This window comes from Poecilia reticulata, chromosome 18, assembly GCF_904066995.2.
Source record: "Poecilia reticulata chromosome 18, P_reticulata-male-v2, whole genome shotgun sequence".
In the NCBI taxonomy this organism is placed as follows: Eukaryota; Metazoa; Chordata; class Actinopteri; order Cyprinodontiformes; family Poeciliidae; genus Poecilia; species Poecilia reticulata.
In genome coordinates this window covers 13,147,937-13,165,861 of record NC_088847.1, presented here as the reverse complement: position 1 = coordinate 13,165,861, position 17,925 = coordinate 13,147,937, and the positions used below count along the sequence as shown (strand labels likewise).

General features: G+C 42.0%; 1 long non-coding RNA gene across 1 annotated transcript; it reads left to right on the top strand.

Annotated features, from left to right (window-relative positions):
* The first annotated feature begins 9,846 nt into the window (after positions 1 to 9,846).
* LOC145548755 (uncharacterized) lies at positions 9,847 to 11,535 on the top strand. The gene is made up of 3 exons (XR_014084754.1): positions 9,847 to 11,102; positions 11,178 to 11,383; positions 11,455 to 11,535. It is a non-coding gene; the product is annotated as an uncharacterized LOC145548755 (long non-coding RNA).
* The last annotated feature ends 6,390 nt before the right edge of the window (positions 11,536 to 17,925 follow it).

Genomic DNA, 17,925 nt, shown 5'->3' with positions numbered 1-17,925 from the left:
ACCTGAATGGAACAAGATCATTGTTCAGTTCAGCTTATTAATTAAAGCAGAGTATTAAAAGCTGTGAAATCCAAAAATAACTCAAAGAACCATTCTTGCTTCCTGACCGTTGTCTCAAAAAACCAGCCAAAGATTTAGTCAAAGACTTTTGCACTTTTTGGAAATACATGCGCAACTCACTAAATTAGATTATCATTGAAAAGTACATCCAAAAATAATTTAGTCCTTAAGTTGAAGCTCATATTTTATTATGATGATTCTGACTCGCAGCCAAATTTCTGTTTCTCTGAAAATTGGAACATGTAAGTAAATAAAAATTAGTTTTTCAAAAATGTAACCCAGGTTAAAAACATTATTATGTGATGACTGCTGGAGACGGGCGCCAGTACCCCTCACTACCCTGAGAGGAAAAGCATAATCAGATCATGGGTGGATGGATGGATGGCTTTTGAGGTAGTTTGTCTCCCATGAGTCCAAACCTTAAACCACACTTGATAGCTAATGAACATCAACAGATTTTATGACATGTCCGACTGTTTTCCCACTTCTAACATACACAGGGGGGAGAAGAAATGTTGTACTTTTCTAAAATCCGGATTTTAGAAAAGTACAACTTCATTGTGCATACATTATTAATGTTTGCACAAATCTTCAACAGAAACAGAATTAAGGCGCACTGCTGAACCAGAAGCAATTAATGAGGTCCTGAAAAAATATGCGTGTGTGTAACCTTCTATTTCACACATCGTAAGGATCAAATTTCCTAAAACATACTATCTTTCGGGGGCCGACTGCTCCTTATGGGGCCGAAGGGCAGGGCCCCACAAGAACAAGTGCTGTTTTAGGGCTACAGGTTAAGTTCAAAATGAGTTGAGGTCAGGTTTAGGGTTAGATATGTATGGTTTTAGGTTGTAGAAATGCAATGCAATGTCCTTGTGAAGATGGTAAGACTTACGGTGTATGTGTGTGTGTGTGTGTATTTGGCCCTTGACTGAGCCGAGGGACCCCCCAGTAAGTAATCAGCAATCTATAAAAATCCCAGTTTCCTCCCGGGTTCCTGCGCCGCTCCCCTTTCTTCCCAAACAGATCGTTTTGGACAGAAATTAACATAAAAACCCACAAACAGTCACAGCCTGCTCCTTTTATTCTTAGCCGCACAGGGCTTTTTTTTCTTTCACACCGACACATTCGCACTTTGTCAGCAGTGGGCAAGAGTCCAGCTGCGAGGCGCCCTGCAAATTGCCAGTGATTACAGCGGTTTTAGAAAATTCAGGGGAGGAGAAAAGCAGAAGAGAGCAGAAAGCAGGCGAGACAGAGGAGGAAGGAAATCAATAAATCCTGAGCCGAGCGCCAAAGAAACTGACTTTTTGATCTATTTCTGTTCCTCCGGCTGAAGTTTGGGTTTTGATTAGGCAGGGCTACACCGCGCTCGGGTAGAATCAAAGCTATTTGTTGATGGATGAGATTCATGAGATGAGTTTTCACGCTTTCCCACCTGAGTGAAGTCAAGACAAGGAAAAGGGGAGATTATCTTTTAACTACAAATTTCTCTACTCGGTTCTTCATTTGGAGATCCTAAATATTTTATGCAAAATCTTGGGACAAAAAAAAATCTAATTGAAGTGGATGGTTGTACTTTTAGTTCAAGGTAAGTCACATTGTCGCAATTGTTTTGCGACTACAAATTAAAAGGTATGATTTGGGATCCTTTTACATTTTGGTTCTGCTAAGTTTTTCTTGTCAGATTTCGATCCAGAATATATATATATTGTATATTCTGCTAATATACAATTAGCAGAATACAACATGGAGGACCATAATAATACATCAAGCAGCCCTGGACAGCATCATTCAGAAAAGTCCAGACCTGGAGAGCCTCTATCCTACATGCCATCTCCAAAACACCTCAATCAATTCAGTGACTTGTTACCAGGCCTCAGCAGAGCTGAATGGGTCATGATTCAGGTGTGTTAGAGAAGGAATGCCTCTAAAAGATGCGGTGGGCTTGTAGGTATAATTCTTTTGTTACAGATAAAGCTTGGCCAGCAATATTTAAAGCCCCCTAATGGTGAGACACGAAAATGATCTGCAATGCTCCGTCTTTATTTTCACTGCTGGGTTATGTTCCAAACTGCCTAGAAAGCAAGAAACTAAAGTTTACTACAAAAACTTTAACATCAAACGGGGATCTCTCAAGGCAAAGGTAAAGACAAAGCAAATTGCAGACAAGTTCAAGTTCTCAAAGTCGTCTGTTTCAGTTTAGGCTTGTCTTGGTGAACGGAACAAAGCAGATGCCTGAATCTCTGTTTTTTTTTTTCTTTTTTTTTTTCAAAGCAAACAACAAAATTGTCTCCTTTTTGAGACAAAGCAAGTGTTTCATGATGTGAGCCTACGTGAAAACGAGGTTGAGCTCACCTTGATTCTGCCAGTTGAGGTCATATATTATCAGGCAGTGTGCAGCTATGATGCCTGACATGTAAAAAAAAAAGAATGTTGCATCGAAGCATATCTACATGCCACTGATAAGCTGCTGAGTGTGACGAAGATCAGAGGTAGAAATAAAAGTACAGCTCTTTTTTTTTTTGTTAGACTCCACATATATACATTTAGTTATCTATGTGCAGCGATTTTTCTCGACTTTAGTGAACTCAAACAATGTGCTATTGCGTTTTGTTTTGATGTCCAAATCTGTGCCAGTTTCCTCAACCAAAAGAGATGAAGTCCTCACTCTGTATTTCTGTACCTGGGACTTGCCGGGCTTTGCAATAAGATCATTGTTCTGTGACTGTAGATTAAAAAAAGCTGTCTGTGTATAGCGCACTAGATGGACAATAACAAGCGCAATCTGAATGTTTTTTACGAAGTGGAGAATGCATAATTCTCCGCAAAGTGGTTAATCAAACCAACAGCACGGTTAAAAAAGATGTCATAAGAATGAACCATTTAGAATTACTTTTATTTTTCCAGTGTTGGACTCGCCATGTCATAACAGTGTCATAATCAGAATGCCAGGCCCAGAGAAAATAATTAAAATACAACTTATGTGGTTTTTATTTTGCAGAATTTTTTGTTTTTGGCTGCGTACTTCTCCGCTTTCTCGTGCTTTTTGTATCTGTTGTTTAGAGTTGCACACAGTTTCAGTGTTTTGTTCCTCTCTTTCCGTTTTCCTACAGGGGAGAGATAGACTTATTTACAATGGTCAGAGCTGGGATTTATTTATCTTTATTTTTTTTTTGTTTGCACGTCTGTGGATTCCCTGAAGCCAAGGCTCGATGCGAGGTGGGGCCAGGCTGTCTGTAACTCAGTATTGATCCTAAACATAGCAGCACACACACACACGCACACACACACACACGCACACACACACACACACACACACAGACACACACGCACACACACTATGAGCAGACCTGAGATCAGGTTAGAAAATAATTCAACCTCTTTTACAACATGGACTCGCTTTTGATTCTCTGCATTCTTTAGCATGTATCCGGTGTGGGTAAGTGTGCCTGTTCTCACATGAGTGTGTGTACGTGTGCGTGCGTGTGTGTGACACATAAAGGTAGCTGGCTTTGTGAGACCTCACACACGCACACGCGCACACACACACACACAGGATGCACTCTGTGAACTAATATCAATCCACCGACCTTCCTGTGCAAAACATTGTAACCTATAGCAACGTCAATCTGCAGCGTCCAATTCAGCCAAGCAATACGTGATCAATAAATTCCTGTTTTTGATACAACTTTCAGTACAGTCATTATTAATTAGATGTGACTCCAGATTATCGGCTTAACCTGAAGGCACCTCAACTGTTGTTTTACTCCTCAGCTGAAAGATTTCACCATCACCTGCCGATTCTTTTTTTTTTTTGTCTGACTTGTGGTTGCAGAAGAAGAAAAGAAGTTTGCGTTTGGCAGTTGTTGTTTTGTTCCTTCATCGCTGTCGTTTTAATGATGCTTCCTGCAAATAAATGTAACACTATTAATAAAAGAAAAAAAGTTGCATTTCTTGTTTATGAAAACACATTTTGCAGGGTTCCCTACTATGAATGACGTTACGTACCCAAATTGATATGGAAAGCCTGAGTCGTGTGGGTTGAATCTTTTGTCGTTTCAGGCAGCTATAGAAATCGTCCCCATAACACAAATGTTCTTAACTGGAATTTTACAGAAGGTAAAATTCCAGTACATGTCCTACGATGTACTTCTTCGAGTACCACTCTACTACGTAATTAATATCACAGGAGCAAGTTGATGAGATCAGCAGCAGTGTGGTATATTTTCACTTTGTCGACTAGACAACCGGCTCACGGGTCAACGCTCGACTATAATCTCTGCTTAAGCGTTCATCACCCGAGGCGAGCTGCTCTCTTTAACGTTGTTTTTTTCCGAACATAGAACTTCCTTTATCTGCAGCAACACAGTTCATCAACAATTAGGCAAACGAAACGTCTTATGGTGTTGATGCTTCGCTGGTTTGTGCTCTTTTTACTAATCTGCTGATCTCTCTAGTCACCTTGGGCGACTCTAGACATGGATCCCTGGTTTCTTCAGATTCATCTCCACTTGAACACACCTAATTTAAATTAACATGCCACTGGAGAGCTTGTGGAGGACTTGGTGCCAGTCTGGCAGGATTAATCTGTTTAAAGATGGTTTGTTGAGGGAGGGTTGCATCTAAATAATAACGGACAAATAATTTCCTACGTGTGAGGCAGCAAGATGGAGGTACAGTATGATTGAAGGATGATACAAGCTTGATTCTGACTTATTAAGACAGGAAAAATCTTATACAGGGATCTAAACTAGGGGTGATTAGGGATTTACGTACGTAACCCATGGATACCAGGTTACATCTCCATGGCTCTCCATTTAATCTTGCCGCAAAACCTTAGGTGACTCTCTGCGTTTTGATTGGTTGGAAGGTAGCAGAAACATCTGACATTTCTCCCAGAGAATCAGTTAGGTGCCTCAGCCAACAAAATCAGCGTCTCATTGAAGACCCGTAACGGTAATTGTTACTTATTCTGTTTTTTTTCTGGGAGCACAATGTAATTTTGTTGAGCTCAACACCAGCTCTCACACAGCGATAGATCTGGGATCAAAAGAACATGTATATATAAAAACCATTCACTCAGTGTTTACTCTCTGATTTGTTATATTGACATCTTCAGAAAAGATTGCTTGCCCACGATTATTGGGATAATGGTATTGAAATTTAAAGGCTCTCGCAGTGAACATTTCCCTTCCCCGGTGTCTGTTGAATTTCGTTGAATCTACCATCTGTAACTTGCTAAATGTGTCTGCATCTCTTTTTTTTTCTGTCCCACCCCCCTCTCCTGCATTAACCTTGGACCACAATTGCCACAACATCCTTTCTGCTCTGCTTGCAAAGTCATCCCAAGTCATCCTCAACTGCTAATTATGCGCCGACAACAGGGTGCCTTAAATCAGCGTTCGGCTGATAAATTCCCGCTGATTCTGTGTGTTTATGTGAAAAGAGATGGCGGAGCAGTAGAAAGGAAGAGAACACAGCTCTGTTTTGCTTCTGTCTTTCGATTTTGCTTTTAAATGCTTAGCTGGCGCAGGGAAGGGCGGCGCAAACTCGTGGAGTCGAGATTAATGTCTGGAAGTGGGGGATCAAGCTGGAAGCCTGCACACTGAGACGCTAATAACTATAAATCTGCCAGTAGTTAGGGATTTTTTTTTGTTGTCGTTTTATATCAATGTTCATAAGCAAATTAATGAACTGAGGAACCATTTAAACTCCAGCAAGGATCCCAAAATAACAACACATGTAAACATACTAGAAACAGATGTAAATTAACTTATGGTTCAAAAATATAACAGCAAAAAATGAATCTAATGCCACTGATATAAATCTAATTGGTCTGTTTTGAAAAATTTAAACATTTTCTTTAAAAAGCGCTCGACCATTTCTGGCCACATCAAATCCAGCGTACTGCCACATCTTCTCTTCGGTTTGGTCTGATGCATGTTGTATTGTGCATAGGCAATGACATGTATGGCGTCTCATCGTTAATGGTCGAAGGAACGCAAAAATAGAGCCGTTAAAGTGCAAAGCCTGTTCCGTGCTATGATTTATTCAGATTAGACACGACTGCACGCACACGCAAGGACAATGTGGGGAGCTGGTAGGCCAGATCCAACATATGATGAGAGCCTCTGGCTCTGTGTGGCTTAGCGATTTTTGCACAGACTGATTCTGATGCGTTTCATTTCCTGCAAACAGTTGCGGAGCTAAAGGATAGCATTTAGCGCGCTGGCGCCCTGGTGCGTTGATTCCTCGTGCAAAGAGTTGTTTTTTTTTGCAGTTGCCCGGATTCGTCAATAACTTGCAGGGTGCTTGTTTCTTTTTGAATGAGCTCAAGTACGCTGACGATTCTGACAAATTTCATTGATTAGATCCAGGGATGTTTTGTATGTGGGGGAAAAAATGCTGCCATTTTCAAACAACCCCGGCATCTATGAAAGCTTAAGCACAAACTTCAAAAGAGAGGTAATGTGCCAAGTTCTCACATGGAGACACAATATTCCAAGACGTGAACAGAAAGTATTTGTAACTCCTATGTGAAGCTGTCCTCTAGGTGTATTTAGGATTTTAAGTGGCATAATCTAAATCTTGACGTCAAGCCTTGTCGTGTGGTGCGGTTGAGCCAAATGCAGGCTGTCGTTTGAGAGGCAGTTTGGACATAGCAAGTCTTATTTACCCCGTACATCACCAAACGCAACGTGAAGAAGGCAGTCATGATGACACGGGACTGAAAATAAGCATGAATGGTGCTTGACGAGTGAAAAAACCAGACATGGACCAAATAATGGCGAGAAATAATATGAAAAATTAATCACTAAGCGATTTACAGCTTTAAAAAGTTAACCGGCCAGAGATTCTGTTGTGTTTCAAAATCAAGGTCAGGTACCTGTAATGTTCTTCAGATGCTTCAACGTAGCTGCTTAAAAGATGTTTCATAACCGCAGACGACAAGCCAGTAGTCATTTAACACAGCGACGGACGGCACCTTTCTTGAGAACCACAAAGACGGTGGAACGTTTGAAACTTGCAAACAGATGTTGGATCACCTGCCAGTCCATCACACGACAATTGTTCATTTAATTTTGCTTATTTTATTTCCATTTTTGTCATGATGTCAGTTCTTTTGGGTTTATTTCTGTATTCTCATTCTATGTTTAGGGGTTTATTCTGTGTTTCTATGTTTATTCTGGTCATTTACCCTCGGTTGATTGGTAATCTCGTTCACCTGTTCCCCTGGTAATTTAAGTCGGCGTGCACCATTGTGTGGCGCTGGATCGTCGTCAGAACCGTCAGAATGTCGCCGTCAGAATGCGGTCGTCGGATTGTTGTCTGACCATTGTGTTGTTTAGTTTCTGTATTCAAAGGAGTAGAAGAAAGGTACCTCCGAGTTTAGTTTAGTTTTTGAGGAAGACCCCGCAAGTTGTACTCTTGTATCTGACCTCAGTCATCTGTGTACGATGAAGAATAAACGCAGATCTACTCACCGTCGGCTCCCTGAGCGTTCGTTCCCAGCGCCTCCAACCCTCCCCATGACAATTTTGTTATTTTACAGTCTATCCAGTATGAAAGTATTGGTAGATGAGTGATGTTATGTGTCAACTAGCTGCAGAAAACGTGTTTCAATTTTTAGTGAGAAACATGATTACTGTGAAAAATGACTGAAATTCGCTAATTCCTCCCTTTTCCCTCTCTTTCCACGGAGGAAGAAAACAAAAGCAACTCTGCCTGCCAACCAGGCCGTTTTAGGTATGACTGCAATCATGTCCAGTCTGTCACTCGCACTGTCATGGTGCCTGTTCCTATGACCTTTGAAGGAGAGTGACCACGAGAGGAGATGCGATAAAGATAAAAACAAGACCAAAGAAATCAAAAAACAATTATGCAAAAAAAAAAAAAAAAAAACAGGACTGAAAACTGAATTAGAAAAATAAAAATGCCTTTGAGCACATCTGAACCAAGCACAGTGAATTATGCTATTCATAAAAATGTCTGTTCCAATAAATGCATCTTCCCCGAAAACATGGCTGCCTAAGTGCTAAGACTCCTCTGTTCTTTCCATTTCTGTGTCTGTGCTGTCCTCAGGTCTACCTCTGAGCTGTCTCCCTGCTGCCTTTTTTTTTTTTTTTTTTTTTCGCTTTTGGCCCAAACTTCCTCTGCTAATATCTGTCCTCCCTGACCGACAAACCTTTCCTGTGTGTGTCTCCCTCTCTCTTCTCTCCATCTTCCCATCTATGCAGCTCTTGACATGAGTGAAGAGTTTTGCTGAGATAAAACACAATGTCAGAGCCTACCTCAGCTCTCTCTGCTGAGTGGGAAAATTGACTGGGATTGTCTCTGGCAGTCGCCCTCTCGCAGCAGTATGTAGCCTGTGATGCTTAAAGTGCTGCGCTAATTAGTTTTCACTGTTCCTCTGTCCATACCAGTCTTACTCTGACACACCAACCACAATGATTTCCTCTTCTTTTTTCCCCCTTTTTGTGCTGCCTTGTGTCTTTGCCATGGCCTATCTATTATGTAATAGCACACAGACAGTGCGGACAAACCCTCTCAGGGGGTTTTCAGTGTGGCTTTATATGTCATATGAATTATGTCCTTTCCAATATTTGCCCAAACTGCGTGTTAAGACAAAATAGGAAAGGAGGACATAAAGCAGGATCTCTCAACCAATAAGCACATGACAGTGGTTATTGGGAGACGACTTAGACGTTTACTTACATCTACTACTTTTAGCCGTCTCGTCTCTGCCAACTTCAATTCACTATTGTACTTAATTCACTTTGCTTCACCAGTTTAGTGTCTACACATTTTAGTCTGTTGGTGGGTAATCTCAAGAACAATATGGCATGCTGGCTTTTTTGAGTTGTGTTGATGTTTGTTCTTCGCGAGTGTTACAGTCTGAACCCGAGGATCAGTTGTACGCCGGTGTAAATTCTCAGACGTCCAGGACGTGACAATTCAAAGCACTCAGGTAGAAGGCACTTCGATTCTTCTTTCTTCGAGACGCGTTGGTTGTCATCCAAAAGGGTCCTAAAGTTCTGAACCCAGTCGGAGCAACTGGCTCATAAGTTGCTGTCAGAAAAATCACACTATCCGGCCGTTTTGGGTCAGTTAGGATAGGTGAGTCACTGGTGCTATTCTCTGTGACTCTGCTCAAAGTTTGAGTCATTGACAGTCACTGTTAAGTGTGACCATTCCCAAGTCATCATCAGGCTTCTCAAAAGACTTTGTCTACATCCTGTTGGTTTTTATTTCATTGCTTCTTCAAATATTCGACCCCTCTACAAGTGTCTTATTCCGCTGGTATCGCCTCAACCAGCTAAAGGCTCAACCCCACCACTATGCACCTCTTTGCATCGTTTTGCGTATTACTGCCTGTAGAATAGGGCTTTTATACTTTTTAACCAGTTAGTGTACTTGTTTTGGAAAAAGAGAGGTGGGGGGGAATAAATGAAACGGATGCATAAATAGCCGACCTGAGGTTGAAGAGGGATGGTAGCATAGCAACCCAGAGGTAAAACACAGAAACACAATGGTCTGAGTGAGCGATATTGCAAGGAGTACAGCGTTTGAGAATGCTTGGAGGAGCTTTGCGGAGATTTGAGCGTTGAGGAGAACAATACTTTTAGATTGGTGTGTGTGTCGTCGGGACACATGAGAAGCGTGCAGCAGTAAATGCGTGAGCCACAACAAGGGGAAGGCGACTTCCATGCTGCGTATGAGAGTGGCGTGTTGAGAATCATTCGTTTACACTTTATTATTCAAGATGACGTAGCTATTTTTCACTCTGCGTGAACGGGCGGATTGCTGCGAGGGCTAATGAATTGTGCTGTCAGGGAAGTAACAGATTTATTTACATCGAGAAATGGATATCTCCTCCAACCAATCCTGGAGAGCTGAGCTGGTGAAGTTTTACGCTAATGGATCAGGCAAAAGTAATGAGAGGAGGGAGAAAAAAAAAAAAAAAAGGAGGTGAGACATTCGGAAAACAGCATGAGGCTGGACAGCATGCTGTTAGCCTGCAAAACTGGATATTGGGGAGAAATTACAAAAGCAAAGAGGGCGGTAAAAGTAAGTTGAAGGGTAGTAGTTGAGAATCCACTTTAGGAGCCGTCGTGCTGCGGTCGAACACATGTACACTCACGGTTGAGTGGCCTCGGAAGCAAGTAGACAGCACACGGTTTTTTAAATTGAAGGGGAAAAACCCCCCCACATAAGCTGCATAGATATAACTGCAGCTTATGTGGTTATTTTCTTTATTTTCGAGTTTGCTTTGCTTCCTGACAGAAGTATACGAATGTCGAATACACTTCCTGACTAAAGTATTCATTCCCAGGGAAAGTTTTCACATCGTCAACAGCGACAGCTTTTGGAGGGGATTTCATTTGATAGAAGAGAAATTAAACAGTTTTCTTAAGTTCAGTTTATGGTGGAGAACATTTCTAAACATCCACTTTTGAGGCTTGGCACAGATTCCCTTTTTGACTTTGGTCTGGCCTTTGACTGGGCCATTCTCACATGACTATGCTATGTTATAGCTTTGGCCAGGTGACTTCTCAGATCTCAACTCTGACATCAGCAATACAATAGAATTTGTGTTTGAAGAATCAAAAGCAGCAATAGCTCACAAGCTCATTTTTGCAATCCTGTTATTTGCTAAACAAATGCTTCAACATGAGTCTGTATTTTTTACCTTCTACCTTCTTTTTGCTGGAAATTATTCTTGAGTTTTTTAGTCGACTGCGCAAACCATGACTAATCATTACGACGCTTCATTAATCTGTAAAGCTAGCTTAATCAGTCATTTGGCAAGTCACGGCACTTGCCAAATGGTCAACCGACCTTTGGCCAACCAAAGGTTGGTTGACCAAAACCTGTTGGGATCCGGAAGTTTGTCAGTTTTCTTTTCCACTAGAGGGAGCCTGTGACCTTCCTCCTGAGGGCGTGGGCCGGCGCCTGCACACCTGTTCCCCATCTAACCATTTGGATGCGTATAAGTGGAGGAGGATGCTGACACTTCCCTGCCAGAGTGTTAGCCAGTAATGGTACAGGCTTACCTCGAGCTACGTCTGCCTCGATCTGATCGCTGATTCTGACCCATCTTGTCTCTGCCTTCACAGCTGCCCTGGTCCTGAATTATCAGGTCAACAACCAGTCCTTGAGACGGAACCCTCACCACCCAGGGGCTTACTTGTCCGTCCTCCGCCGCCGCCTCCGACCTGTCCGTCCTCTGCTGCCGCCGCTGACCTCAGCCTTCAACCTGAAACCCCTGACCAGCCTCCGATTCTCTAGGTCCTCCCCCGGTCCCAAAACTCTCCCCAAGCAGGTACAGTCACCAACCTCCGCCCAAACAGCAAGATTTCCTGGATCCTGACTAACCATCTCTGTCCCCCCTAGTTGCCTCGAGACCTGCCAGACGAACCTTGGATTAGATTTCACATTTGTTCGCATTCACTGTAAATAAATCACATCATTGTATTTCCTGTCTTTGGAGTGATCTCTGCATGTGGGTTAGGAAACTCGACACCACCATGACAAAACCCTCCTTACTGTACTGATCCTTTTACAAAACCTCTGGAAACTAGAAAAAGTGTTGAAGGGGACACTGTTTTGTAACCAAACCGTGACTTAAACTTCTTTGCAGATTTACAAAATAAGGTGACTTCTAAGGGCAATTGGTGGGTGGAATACAAATGGCAACATTTTTTCTTTGTATTTTTGCAAAAACTACAATCGTGTTTCATTTTCCTTCCACATTTCAACTATCCACTATTTAGTTTTCCTAATAAAATACATTGAACAAAATTTGAATAGGTCTGTGTACATAATACTTGCAGGGTAGAAAAAAAGGATCAGACAGGCACAGCTTTCCGTGGACCAGTCCCAGTGGTTTTTTATGTAAACAATTGCTGGCAAAAAAAAAAGCCCCTAAAAAACAATAAAAAAAAAAAAAAACAGGTAAAAAATGGAACAGCAGCAGTCGGAGGGAACAAAGACATGTTTTTCAATCTCTTCCCGCTGGAAATCTCAATCCGTCTTTTGATCTTCTCTTTAAATCCCAATCTGTCTCCTGTTCTGCTCCTGCTACATGAGTTTAGGTGTATCCTTACAGCATGTGTGTGTGGTGAGGAAATGAACACAGTCACAGCTACGTGTCAGACTGTAGAATCTTTGAGTTATTCGATGAAAACCGGATCCCCCGCCACATCGCCTCTGTCTCTTTTTGTTTTCCATTCGCTCTGAGGGAGCTGGACCAAAACCTCCACACAAGGTCCGACGTAGCAGAGTGCTAGTCCCCACGGTAATATTGGAGAGGGCAAGAAAGGACGAGTCTGTGGCGGTATGACTCTGTGTTCTTAGATATTATCAGTCATGTCAGCTGCTGGCCCCAGAATATGTCATTAGGCCCTTAAGCAAGGCAGAATAGTTCTTGTCTTGTCTCCTTCCGTTTGTAAGTCCACTCTAACGGCACGTTGTGGTCAGATGCGTACGTGACTTTAGGCCTGCTGCTTGTCTGCATGTGTAATTTCAGTCATTAGTCTATTTCTTATTGCTTGAGTGTTTGTACCAATAAGTGAGTGTCTGGGAAATCCCTTTCTGTGTGTGTGTGTTTGTAAAGCAGGGACATTGTATGCATTTTAATGAAGCATCCTAGAGTCGGTGCAGCCAATCTTCTCTCTCTACGGCTGTTCATGTGTGTCTAGGAACCAGCAGGGAGGCTTGTTCCATTATTAAATGGCTTAAAGCATTTAATCGCCATCTACGAAGTGAGCAAACGAGCATGGATGGTTTTATTGCTTCGCGCAGCATTTCCATTCATAGTTTTGTTGTATTTCCAATCAATCCACAGAATGTTTTGAAGGATTTCCTTGAAAGGCAGCATGAGCAAGCTGAATGCATACACACACATGAGGTTTGGAATCAGTTAGCGTGGCATGATACAACTAAACCTTTTCTGTTTCTAAAGTTGTGGCTCACAGACGGAGTCGTCAAAGAGGCGCAACGTTTCTGTGTGCTTCCTACCTCGGGAAACAGAGTTTGTCTCATGCAGAATAACCGTGTAGTTTTGTTTGGGGAATTTTTTATTGACATGTCAACAAAAGCAAAGCACAGTTCAGCTAAGAGCTGATGTCTTTTAAATGTTAAGCCCAAAAGCCCAAAGTAAGGAATGCCAACAATGCCAAAATGAGAATGGGCTTCAGGCCCACTTTAAAATGCAGTAGAATGGAGAACATTTTAGGATATAAGCTGGCTGTTTGAGGAAATTAAAGTTGTAATTTGTTAAATATCTCTTTTTGTAGAGGTCCGGTCGACTATTACAGCAGGAGCCTGGCATTATTACAGTACTGCTCACTTTTACTGCGCTCCAGTTTGTTTCGGTGTGATTCTTTTGTAATGCTCAAATATATCCAATTTGGTTTACTGCAAATTATGTTCACTTTTTTTATGTACTTCTACGTGTTTTTCTCTGAATCTTTTATTATTTTTGTTGTCTTCAGTCACACATAATGTAAATAAAACCAACTCTTGAAATTGTAATTATAAATTGTGAATACACTTAAGAGCACAAATACATGTTAAATAATGTAGAGCTTTATTAGTGATGTTAAAAACTTGCAGTATGCAGTTGCTTAGGTTTTAAAAGTTATTACTTTCATCAAAGCCTGCATGTGGTGGCATACTGTGTAAAGTCTTCGGCATGACTAAGTTGCGAAAGGCTATGGGAGAATTAAAGATGAATTACTTCCTCAATAAGGACTAAGTGCTCTATCTACCAAAGCTGTCAAGCCTAAATAAATTAATTCAAATGACTAGGGAGCAACGTGGGCACTGGAGGGAAAAACAGGAGGAAAAATGGTGGGAGTGATGATAAGAGAAAGGATATGAGGAGGAAGGAGAGGGCGTATAGAAAATAACAGTAAGCGGGGGTAAATTCACCTGTTAAGAAAGCAGCAAAAGCTCTTCTGCTTCTTATTAAAACTCGTCTCTTTCCCCCTCCCCACTCTCACACTCTCGCTTTCATCTTTTACACCTTTCACACACTCGCCCCTCCTCCTCCCTTGCCTCGGCTTGTTCCCCTCCATCAGCGCCTCTCTGCTCTCATTGGTTCTCTACAACTTGTTTAGTCGAGTGATGGTGTGCAGGTGCTGCTGAAAGAACGTTAAGACGGTGGGCATGCCTCCGACATTTTCTTCTGTTCTCCTAATATTTGAAGCGCTTTCAGAATAAACGCTCAATTTGTTCAAAAAGAGCAGAAAGAACAGACAGACATCAAAGAGGATATAAGTGAAATTGGGGAGGGAAGAGGGATTAGCGCGTTCGAACCAGTGTAATAGATGGTATGAGCCAGAAAAACAGCGCATTGGTAGACTACTTGGGTCTGACCAAAAATAATTATCTTTATGAATTTATTGAAATTTGCGGCGGTAATATGATAAAATTGGTACAACGCACTTTTTGTTTTATAGAGACTTGATGTACGCTGAGAGATAATTCACATTAACCTTTGAGTAGTTGTTCACAGGCGACAAAATGAGAGCTCGTTATCTGAAACAAGATAAGTGCCTCAAATGCAGCAGAGAAAATAAGGTATGCATCATTTTCCTTAGATCTTTGGTTTGTGTGGCTGATACACAGTCGCTTTTCAAGAGGCAAACAAGAAAAGCGGCAGCTCTAAACTAGACAGTAATCCTTTGACACAGAGCAGAAGAGCCAGAAACGCACTAAAGCTCCAAGATGAGGATGAGGAAAGCAACGTACTGCGGTTGCTTGTGTGACAGCTCATTAACAAGCAGCGCGCATGTTAGTGAATTGGTGACAATTTTCCCAGATCACATATTTTAATTTGATTTAAAGTGATGGAAAATACGGTGTTTAGAATCAAATACTCGCCGGCTGTGTGATAGCTGCTTATGTGCAAGAATAAATGGTCTGAAATGCTCCGCGTTGTGTCACCCACTGTTCTTAATGAGACGCTGGTTTAGCATGTGTGCATTCTGAACGGATATGAAGAAGACAGGAGATTTCTGACCAGCACAGAGTTAGTCTGTTGGGTGAGTAAGAGCGGTCATCGTGGAAATTAATTCCACCAGATCGAAACGCTCTCACACTTTAGTCTCTCTTTACAATCAAGGAGTAGGTCAGGCTTGCTTACCGCGTGGCAAGTATCGGCACTTGTTTGTCTGATGTTGACCGGTAGGTTCTTGCCGTGATTTGAAATCAAAAACAGAGGCAGGGGGCAATACGATTAAGAATGTTTTTCCCAATGCTTGTTTCATTACGCGGTACATTTGCCACGTCAATTGGACGTGAGATCAAGGCAGTTTTTCAAAGGGCTAAGATACGTACGGTCATGGTGGGTGGTAATTTCCTGGCCTAGAATCAGTCTAAGGAGACTAGTGAAAGTGTAAGAGATCGGGATTCGAGATCATCTGAATGGGAAGAGAAGTAAGTTATTTGGAAGGATGAAACCGAGGTAGGTCAGTGGTGAGACCGGTGGTTCACCGCAGCTTCAGACTGGAGGAAGACGCTGGAGGGGCAAGTCAGGTGCCGGTGTGTAGCAAAGAGCAAGTATGCATTCCAGAGGTGAGTTCAGAGAATGTTGATGAGTTTGAGAAACCAGAGAAGACGTGAGTGGGATGGTTAACGGCTTGTTGATGTAGAGCAGCCCGACAAAGTGAGGAGCGAGGGCAGTTTGTTGTGTACACATTTTCATCAGCTTTATCTGTCATTTTGGCAGATTTTACCATAAAACTATCAGGATGATCATCAACACTTCAAAGAGTTGAAGAATACTACGGTCTTTGTCCTGTTATGATCCTGTGACAATACTCTCGGCTTTCCTTTCTAAATAACTTTAAACGTTTGATGTGTAGATGGCGACATCCATCATCACCTCCTTCAACAGTATGATGCTGTGTGATGTTTACGTTCTTCTTCTGCTGCTCATGCTAGAGCAGGGGTTGGCAATCCTGGTCCTCGAGGGCCAGTGTCCTGCAACTCTTAGATGTCTCCCTGGTCCAACACACCTGGATCCAGTAGCTGAATCACCTCCTCAGTGCAGTCAAGTTCTCCAGAGTCCTGCTAACGACCTCATTATTTGACTCAGGTGTGTTGAAGTAGAGATGCACCTAAAAGTTGCAGGAGACCGGCCCTCGAGGCCTGGAGTTGCCCACCTCTGTGCTAGAGTAATCAGGAAAAGATTTTTGTAATCTTGTCCTAAGAAATCACAAAATCCATCCACCAACATCAGCTCCATTTGATGAATATTTTGAGCTGCAGTCAAGGGTCACGCAAAATTATTCCATTGGTTCCCTGTTCACATCTCGATCTGCTGTATTTATTTATTTTTTAAACTATAGGTAGACTAGATAGATTTCAACTTTTTTTTTTAATCCTCCCTCTATAAAGCTCTTGATACTCTGGTGTTGTTGCATATTGCCGTGGCTATGCTCATTGTTTGTCCTCTCAGATGGCCTGTGAGGCCATTTGGCAACTTCATTTGAAGCCACTGCTGCAGTGACTACTCGGTCCTTAAATAGACAGGTAACTTCAGCTGTTTGGACACACAGCTACTGACAGGCTTTTGGTTCAAAGACACAACTCCAGGAGCACTCAGCAGAAAGTCAGTCAGTCACTTTGATAATCATCTCTAACGACCTACACCTGTGTGTCGTTCAGCACAGCTGCCGCTAATCAGCAACTGTCTCAGCAGCCAGCCAGCCAGCCAGGATAGAAAAGGTACAGACAAAGGTGAGCATCTGTGAGGACGGGGCTGTTGCTGCTGCACCTCATAACCTTATTACAAAATAGTCCCTGGAGGACATACACAAAGTTCCAAGGTGACTGCACTGACAGGAAAACTCTGCTGCTCAGCTCCGACTCCTGTGCTCGTTCTCTTTGTTAAAGGGCTTTCTCCGGTTTCCCGAATATTCTGCCGTTGTTCACGTGGGGCCATTGAAGCCGCGGCAGCAGGGAGCGTTCTTGTTGCTCTCAGCTACTGAGTCTTTCCTATAGATAAGAGGTATTGATTGGGTCCTCGGGTGTGAATGGGGAATAAACTCTGATTAATGGCACCTCGTGCTGGGTTGGTGTCCAGACTCGAACAATGCTTGTGGAAGTTGATATAGAGCCCTTGAAGAAACAATAGCAGACCAAGCTAGCGCAAGTGAATGCAGAAAGCATTTTTTTTTTTTTTATGGAAAGTTTATTTTATTAAGATAAGAAAGCTGTCCAAGTCAACTTGGTGTTGTATAAAAGTTGAATCTGTCTCCCTTACCCCTTTGGTGCCCTTCATAATTTTCACAAAAATGCAATGTTTACCACACAAACTTCTTCTTCTTCTTTTTGTTTTATGGCGGTTGGCAACCAACTTATAGGTGCATTACCGCCACCTTCCAGACTGGAGTATAGAATAGATGTCCTATTGCTATAATCTTCCCATAATACCGGAAAGAAAACTAAAAATGCTGTCAAATGCTACATCCCCAGACGATCTTTGCAGCAAATTTTTAATATCTAAATCATTTTTATTTCTATTTAACTCTCTAATTAACACCTCTCTTTCCCGCCTATACTTATTACATTCTAGAAAAATATGCTGCACTGTTTCCGACTCTCCACAATAACTACACAAACCTGTACTACCTGTACTTAATTATTTTCAGAGTACTATTTAGCCCCGTATGTCCAAACCTTAATCTGGATATAATATCCTCTTCTTTTCTTTTCATCCATCCTCCCTCTACCTTGCTTTTCATCTGCTGTATTTTTATTTATTTTTTGTGACAATTCTCAAAGTCGAGCCAGAGATTAACTGCTTTCATTCATTAACAAATCCAATATTTGAGGCTGCTAGGATTCCCATTA